This window comes from Monodon monoceros, unplaced genomic scaffold (assembly GCF_005190385.1).
Source record: "Monodon monoceros isolate NGI ecotype Baffin Bay Population unplaced genomic scaffold, NGI_Narwhal_1 Super_Scaffold_12, whole genome shotgun sequence".
Lineage (NCBI taxonomy): Eukaryota > Metazoa > Chordata > Mammalia > Artiodactyla > Monodontidae > Monodon > Monodon monoceros.
The window spans coordinates 21,828,183-21,837,768 of NW_021703768.1; positions in this window are offsets into that span (position 1 = coordinate 21,828,183).

Below are 9,586 nucleotides of genomic sequence, written 5' to 3' on the forward strand. Positions count from 1 at the left end.
AAGACATTGGGAAATCAGACAAATTATAGTACAAATATACAACAAAATTATTTAAAAATGTGTGTCATATTAGTACTTTCCTACCTTGAAATAAATAGGCAATGCTTCTGTTTGCAAAGACTGTTTTAACAGTGGTGATATACACTTGTGTTGTGAGTTAGAAATTTGCACAAGTCAAGAAAAAACTATGTGATCAAATGTTTTGAAAAATAGACTTTCCTCTCTTGATAGAAATGAGAAAATTCTCTTTTTGTGCTATAAATCACCCAGGCAACTGAATCCTCTTTCATTCCACTATCAAATTCTCTTCTCCATATTGGCAGCCAGCTTATATCATTTGGCCCACAGAATATATCTCATAATAGTGAATTTAATCACATTCGAATGCAGCATCTTATATGGGACGGAATTCTAAAAAATCTTATAAAACATAAACCTTAGATTATAATAATGTGGACTCTGAATTTAAAATGAATGGTTTTGAAACCAGCCACACCACTTGATGTGTGGCCTTTGTCAAGTTATTTAACCTCTCTTTGCTTTAGTTTTCTTTTTGGTAAAATAGGCATCATAATAATAACATCCACCTTGTGTGATTTCTGTGAGGGTCATGAGACAATGCATATAACAGTATATGACACATGTTAAGCCAGCAATAAATGTTAGCCAGTAGTAGTAGTAGAAGTAGTAGCTGCAGTAGTAGTAGGGTTGCCAGATTTAGAAAACAGAGAACATCCAATTAAATTTAAATTTCTGATAAACAAGAGATTTTATTTTTTATTATAAATATATCCCAAATATTGGTGGTTGGTTATAATACCAGTGACATACTTTTATTTTTACTAAAAATTATACTAAGAAATTATTTACTGTTTATTTGAATTTCAAATTTAATTAGGTATCCTCTATTTTACATAATAACTAGGTAGCAGTAAAGAACACCTGGTCTAACTGCTTAATTTTACTGATTTCAAAGGAGCCCAGAAAAGAAGCCCATTTCGTGAGTTAATTGGATATTACATAATTCCTAGGAAAGGAAAAGTAGTTTAAGGACAATTAATGCTTGGAAGTTATAACAATTGATCAGAAAATAAATTTTATTACCATGTTAACTTTTTCCTGAAGTTTGGCTTACTTTGATTTAAATGATACTATTTATTAGACATAAACGTTCTACTCATAATGGACTGTGCTAGGCTCTGCTACTTCCTTTCAAAACTTTCTTCATTGAAAGTCACAAAGTTTTGAGGTCAAGTATTCCCCTGGTGTATTATCACACATGTTTGAACATTATAACTTTGTGCCTCTTTCTGCAGAGTAGTTGGTAGCTTGTTTTTTTACACAGTATTAAAACTCTGAGTGTAACCAAAATAACTTGATAGTGGCCGTAGTCAATAGTGAGATACCCCCAAATGAAAGGGGTGATTAGGAGCCAGAGACAGGACCTCATGGTGGACTCACCTTGTGGCTTTGTTTTAACTCTTTGTAGAATTTGTTCAATACTAATTTCTAGTTCATATTCACCAAGAATAGTAACATTACCATTATATGGGTGATTACTTTGTAAAATAGGTGCTAATCTATTTTTATACTTAAAAGGGGAAGGACTGCTGTTCTCTGATCTTGAAAGGACATTTGAGATCCACAAGTATTTCAAGGTAATTTGGCTCATGTTGAGAATTTAAATGGATGAAAATAAAGTCAAGAATTAAGACTTTACATAAGAAACAAAAAGTCTCATTCCTATTAATAACTTTCCACAAGATATTTAGAAACAAAATATAAATCAGCTTCTATTAGGTTGTTAAAGAATCTAGATTGACACCATATTTTATAAGCTAGACAATTAAAATATAGAGGCCACGTTCATAAGTGAATGTTAGTTTAAATTGTATGAAATAAAATCTACAAAGTATTTGTATATTTGTGAGATTCAACATAAAGTATTCTGAAGCCAATTTCAAGTAAATAAAATGAAAGTACAATTCAACACTTTTTAAAATGTGAAGGCTGATATATTGAATATCATATCAATATATTTAGGCTCAGACATACATGTAAGCTTAATTTTCATGTAAATATTTTATTTTAACAAGTATGTCCAAAATATAATTATATATATGTGTGTGTGTATGCATGTATATGCTCTCTATGTGTATATATATGCTTAATGTATATTTAATGTGTCTTATATAATCAGTTATATACATAATTACATATTTTATAAATATTTGTATAATTGATTACCACTTTCAGTATCATATATGTATAATGCATAGTTAATAAAAATATAAAATAGTGTGAACAATAATCAGAATACTTTTAATATTTTCCCAGATATTGCTCTTTCCAAATAAATGATTCATGCACAGGATGATGAAATACATATGTTGTACCATAAATTAAAAGATCCATTCTTTCTTCTTAAGGAGAAGAATAAAATCCATTAAAAATTTTTGTGTGGGTTATTCTTTTGCACATTTACTTTTTCATAAGAATTTTAAAATGGGCTTGCCAAATTCTCCAAATAATCTTGTTGCTATTTTCATTAGGCTACATTGAATTTAAAGATAAAGGTTGAGTATTGATATTTACACAATATTGTCTTCTGAACCAAGAGACATAAGCTCTCTCACACTCAAATTTCCTCATATGCTTTTTTACATTTTGGTGTATGCAGCTTAATGTCTTGCACATTCTTATAGCATTATTTTAAAGTACTTGATAGTTTTAATGTAGTTGTTTTTATTAATGTGAACGTTTTGCCATATTATATATTTAAACTGGTAATCTCTAGGATATATGTAGGAAAGGCATACTTTTTAATTGGCCTTTATCTGTCTACTTGAATGAACTCCTTTGCTTTAAATGCTATATATATATATATATATATTTGATTCTCCTGAATTTTCCTAGTAGGGAATCTTATTAACTATAAGTAGTATCAGTTTGTTTTTTTCACATTACAAAGCAAATGGTTATTTTATATCTCCCATAATACATAAAAAGATGGATCTATTCTATTAGATAATGAAATAAAGAGTGTGAATTTCAGTTTTACTTTTAAATATAGAATTTATTTCAATAGATTTTATGTAGCTTTTTGATGTCTTAAATTATTCTCAAAGTCTCTATAGAATTTTCTTATGACACATTTCAAATACAAAAGTGTCCAACTGTATTCCCTAACCTAATTCCAACGTGCCTTGAACAGGTGTCAGAAAGGAGTCTAGAGAACTTTATGAATAACTATAATGTTTTCAAAAAGACAATTTAAGCCATTTTGTATTACGTTAGTTGAATATCATATGAATGATGGCAGAAGACACAATGTACCATTAGCTTTTTCAAGAGCCATTTATATAGTGCATTTATCTTTAATCTAGTATGCTTTCATAGACAAATAATTGTCATAAAATCACAGCCTTCAAATGACCTTATCTTGCTTAGGCATCATTAAAGTATATTGCTACTTACCCCAAACAGAAAAGGATATCCATATTTCTATGCACATTTATTTTTACTCAACTAGGTTTACATTCAAAAGAAGTATAATGTGTTTTTTTTTCATATATAGGAAGGAACTCATACCTCAGAATAATTTTGCAAAATAATTGCTCTAGGTATTAGAACAGGTGAAGGTTGTGAATGGTTTTACAGTCTTTTGCATCAATTATTTTATATAATGTCTTTTCAGGATCTAAATTCATACAGGAAAATTACTCCAATCCATACTGGCCTATGCACTCTATCAGTATTGATTGCTTTCTTGGCAAAGGAAAGAGAGTGTGTCCTATAACCTGAACGTTCTGAAAATCAGTTCTACAAAAAGAAAAAAAGAAAAACCTTGCAGAACATTTGAAAGGGCATTGTTGGCATAAGGACCATTTCTAAGCACATTTTTACTTTCAAGGAAGTATTATCAATTTCCAAATGAAATCTGGCTTAGTCAGTTAGGGCTGCTGTAGCAAAAAATCATAGACTAGGTAGTTTAAACAACAAACATTTATTTCTCAATTTTTGAGGCTGGGAAGTCCAAGTTCAAGGTGCAGGCAGATTTGGTTCCTGGTGAGAGGCCTCCTTCTGGATTATAGGCACGTGGCTGTCTTCTGTGTTCTTACATGATGGAGTGAGCTGTGGTCTCTTCCACCTCTTATAAGGACACTATTTCTATCATAGTGTTCCTACCCTTACGATCCCACCTAAGTTTAACTACTTTCTGAACACCCCACTTTCAAATAACATTCCACTGGGGATTAGGGCTCCAACATAAGAATTTGGGAGGGAAGAAATTCTACCATGGCAAATGCTAAAAGGATTTTAAAAAATTTTTGGAATGTTAAATGCCATGTAATATTTTAGTTATTTTGATGTTGATAATTTTGAAGTGATCAAAAATCATTGCTAAAAAATGAATAATTTTCTTTGTTTATTAAAAAATCAATATTTATTGTTGAATATATAGATAAGAAAAAGAATAAATTAAAATCACCTGAAAATAAACGAGCTGCAATATCTTGCTTTATAATTTTTATACCTTCTAATAAGATAATTTCTGGCTTCTTTATAATTTAATCTTCATGTAATATATGGCATTAAATACTTTAAAACATATTGCTTCTGATGAGTTTATGGTATAATATTATTGAGAGGTGTCACTGTTTATGAAATCAGTGCCTGATTATATATATTTCCCGTTTTACATAAATAACCTCCATACTTTTTTCCATGGTAGTGGAACCAATTTATTGATACATTCTCATCAAAATTGTACAAGGATTCTCTTTTCTCCACACCCTTATCAACACTTGTTATCTCTTGTGTTTTTGATAGTAGCCATCCTACAGGTATAAAGTAATGTCTCATTGTGGTTTTGACTTGCATTGTTCTGATGATTAGTGATGTTGAGCACATTTTCATATCCTGTAGGCCACTGTATGTCTTCTTTGGAGAAATGTCTACTCAAAATTTTAACCATATTTTATCTGTAGTATTTGTTTTTTGCTCTTGAGTTGGAGTCGTCCTTTATGTATTTTGGATATTAACCTTTTATCAGATAGATGATCTGCAAATATGTTCACCCATTCTGTAGGTTGCCTTTTCTGTTGATTATTTCTTTTGCTGTGTAAAAACTTTTAAATTTGATATAGTCCTACATTTTTACTTTTTATTTTTGCTTTTGTTACCTATGCTTTTGATGTTTTATCAAAAAAACATTGCCAAGGGCTTCCCTGGTGGCACAGTGGTTGAGAGTCTGCCTGCCAATGCAGGGGACACGGGTTTGTGCCCCGGTCTGGGAGGATCCCACATGCCGTGGAGCGGCTTGTCCCATGAGCCATGGCTGCTGAGCCTGCGCATCTGGAGCCTGTGCTCCACAACAGGAGAGGCCACAGCAGTGAGAGGCCCGCGTACCACAAAAACAAACAAACAAAAAAAAAACATTGCCAAAACCAATGAAAAGGAGTTTGTCCCTTAGGTTTTTTTTGTAGAAATTTTATGGTTTCAGGTCTCACATTTAAGTTTTTAATCCATTTTGTGCTTGGTGTAAAATAAGGATCCAATTACATTCTTTTGTTTTTGGCTATCCAATTTTACTAACACCATTTACTGAAGAGACTATCCTTTCCCCATTGTGTATTTTTGGTGCCTTGTCAAAGATTAGTTGACCATACATGCATGCATTTCTGGGCTTTTTACTGTGTCTCATCAGTCTATGTGTCTGTTTTAATGCTAGTACCATGCTGTTTTGACTACTACAGCTATGTAATACAGTTTGAAATCAGGAAGTGTGATATCTATAGTATTATTCTTTCTCAAGATTGCTTTGGCTCTTCAGGGTCTCCTGTGGTTCCATATGAATTTAGCATTGCTTTTTATATTTCTGTGAAAAATGCCATTGGGATTTTGATAGGGATTTCATTTAGTCTGTAGATAACCTTGGGTAGCATGGACATTATAACAATATTCACTCTTCCAATTCATGAACACAGAGTATCATTCCATTTACTTGTATCTTCTTCAATTTCTTCATTAGTACTCATAGTTTTCAGTATACAGATTTTTCACCTTATTGATTAAATTTATACCTGTTTTCTTTTTCTCTTTCTTTTAATGCTATCTATTATAAATGGGATTGTTTTATTAATTTATTTTTCAGGTAACTCATTGTTAGTGAATTAGAACAATAGTGAACAGAACTAGAAGATTTTTTTTTTTGCATGGAAACACAAAAGACCCCAAATAGCCAAAACAATCTTGAGAAAGAAGAATGGAGCTGGAGGAATCATGCTCCCTGTCTTCAGACCATACTACAAAGCTACATTCATTAAAAAAAGTATGGTACTGGCACAAAAACAGACAATATAGATCAATGGAATAGGATAGAAAGCCCAGCAATAAACTCATGCACTTATGGTCAATTACTCTATGACAAAGTATATACAGTGGAGAAAAGACAGTTTCTTCAATAAATGGTGCTGGGAAAAGTGGAGAGCTATATGTAAAACAATAAAATTAGAACATTTTCCAACACCATATACAAAATTAAACTCAAAATGAATTAAAGACCTAAATGTAAGACTGGATAGTACAAAACTTGTAGAGAAAACATAGGCAGAACACTCTTTCGACATAAATCGTAGCAATATTTTTTTGGATCCCTCTCCCAGAGTAATGGAAATAAAAATGGAAATAAGCGGAGCGGCTGGGCCCGTGAGCCATGGCGGCTGAGCATGCCCATCTGGAGCCTGTGCTCTGCAACGGGAGAGGCCACAACAGTGAGAGGCCCGCGTACTGCAAAAAAAAAAAAAAAAAGAAAAGAAACAAATGGAACCTAATTAAACGTAAAAACTTTTGCACAGCAAAGTGAGCCATCAACAAAACAAAAAGACACAGACTGGGGAAAATATTTGCAAACGATGCTACTGACAAGGGATTAATTTCCAAAATATATCAATACAAATGGCTCATACAGCTTAATGTAAAAAAAAAAAAAAAAACCAATCAGAAAATGGGCAGAAGATCTAAATAGACATTTCTCCAAAGAAGTCATACAAATGGCCAAAAAGTACATGAAAAAATGCTCAATATCACTAATTATTAGAGAAATGCAAATCAAAACTATAATGAGGAATCTCTCACAACAATTAGAATGGCCATCATTAAAAAGTCTACAAATAGGGCTTCCTTGGTGGCTCAGTGGTTGAGAATCTGCCTGCTAATGCAGGGGACACGGGTTCGAGCCCTGGTCCGGGAGGATCCCATATGCCGCAGAGCAACTAGGCCCATGAGCCACAACCACTGAGCCTGTGCGTCTGGAGCCTGTGCTCCACAACAAGAGAGGCCACGATAGTGAGAAGCCTGTGCACCGCGATGAAGAGTGGCCCCCGCTTGCCACAACTAGAGAAGCCCTCGCACAAGAAATGAAGACCCAACACAGCAAAAATAAATAAATTAATTAATAAACTCCTAACCCCAACATCTAAAAAAAAAAAAAAGTCTAAAAATAATAAATTCTGGAGAGGGTGTGGAGAAAAAAAGGACCATCAAATACTGTTGGTGGAATGTAAATTGGTGCAGCCCCTATGGAGAACAGTATAGAGGTTTCTTATGAAACTAGAAAAATTGAGTTATCATATGATCCTGCAATCCCATTCCTGGGCATATATCCAGAGAAAATTTTAATTTGAAAAGATACATGAGCCCCAATGATCATAGCAGCACTATTTACAATAGCCAAGACATGTAAGCAACCTAAATGTCCATCAAAAGATGAATGGGTAAAGAAGATGTGGTATGTATGTATGTATGTATATATATATATACACACACAGACATAGTAGCCACAAAAAGATTGAAATAATGCCACAGCAACATGGATAGACCTAGAGATTATCATACTAAGTGAAGTCAGACAGAGAAAGACAAACATCATATGATATCATTTATATGTGCAATCTAAATAAAATTACAAATGAACTTATTTACAAAACAGAAATAGACTCTCAGACATAGAAAACAAACATGGTTATCAAAGCAGGGGGTGAGGGGAGAGATAAATTAGGAGTTTGGGATTAACACATACACACTAATATATATAAAATAGATAAACAATGAGGACCTACTGTATAGCACAAGGAACTATATTCAATATCTTGTAATAAACTATAATGGAAAAGAATGTGAAAAAGAATACACACACACACACACACACACACACACACACACCTGAATAGCTTTACTCTACACTTGAAACTAACCCAACATTGTAAATTAACTATACTTCCATAAAAGATGGTTATAAAAAATAAAATAGTTACTGATCACTCTCAAAAACATCTGAAGCAATACAGCAGAGGTACCAAATAAATGGAATGAGAAGGAGATGATATTTATATTTAATCTCTACATGCATCCTTTGAGAGTGTAGCAACATGGACTCATTTGAGATCAGATTTAACTTCACCTTTGCTTTGTCTGATTTTAGATCCAAGCAGCAAGGATACCTTTAGATCTGTTGTTGATTTAAATCAGACTATTTTATCCTATGTCTAAATGCATGATTTTCCACTTATCATGATTCTGAATTAACTACTCATTTTTGCTAACTGCTGAAGTGATATGCCTCCTAGGTTAATACCCATATCCTTTAGTGTGACTGATTATAAACATATATACACACAGAGTCATGTGTGTTTATTATAACAGGTTAATTTATTAGGAAACTGAGGAACAATTATTTTAAATCAATTGCCCAATTTCATATTTAAATGAGAAATCCAGATTGCAAACTCAAATGTTCTTATCTCAAACTCATTAAAAACTTTAATTTCCTATGAAGTTGAAAATTGATGATTTAAGTATATTGATTTCAGAATAACCCTTCCTGGTATTTTAAATTTAATGTTTTAGTAAAATAATTAGTTTGACACAGAAACAGTTGCATCACATACATTAGACTTTAAAAGGTTAACAAGGTATCTTCAGAAGTAGTTTCCCCTGACCTATCATTAGATGTCAACAAACAAAGAAAAATAACACCAAGATCATAACTTGATGCTTTGGTACAGAGACCTTCTTACTAAGAGAGGAGTTAGCAAAAATATACATGAAATTAATTCACTCAGCAAACATTAATTGAATGAATATAAGCCCTGGCAGTTTAAGACATTCTGAATGAGGAAAACTTAAGATCTGCTGTGATTGCAAATTAGTTGGTGCATCATAAAAGTACAAACAGTACCTATTATGTTGTGCTATTGGGAATAAAGAAATATTTTAGAAAAGAATCATCTCAGCTGCAAGTGAGTTTTCAAAAGCTGAACACCCTAGGGATATTGAAAAATAAACCCAGTGCAATGATTATGAAGTATACAAAACACAACTACTGATTTTAGTCCTAATACGGAATGCTTCTACAGGATTTTAATGAAGGCTGAAAGGACTTCATGGAACAATACCCTTTTAGTTAACAATGGGAAAATCTGAAAGAATTAAATGAGAGTCTCCATAAAACTTTTGGTACTTTTATTCTAACCTTTACAATAAACTGGTTAAATCGAAGAATATCAGATCGAACATAAATATT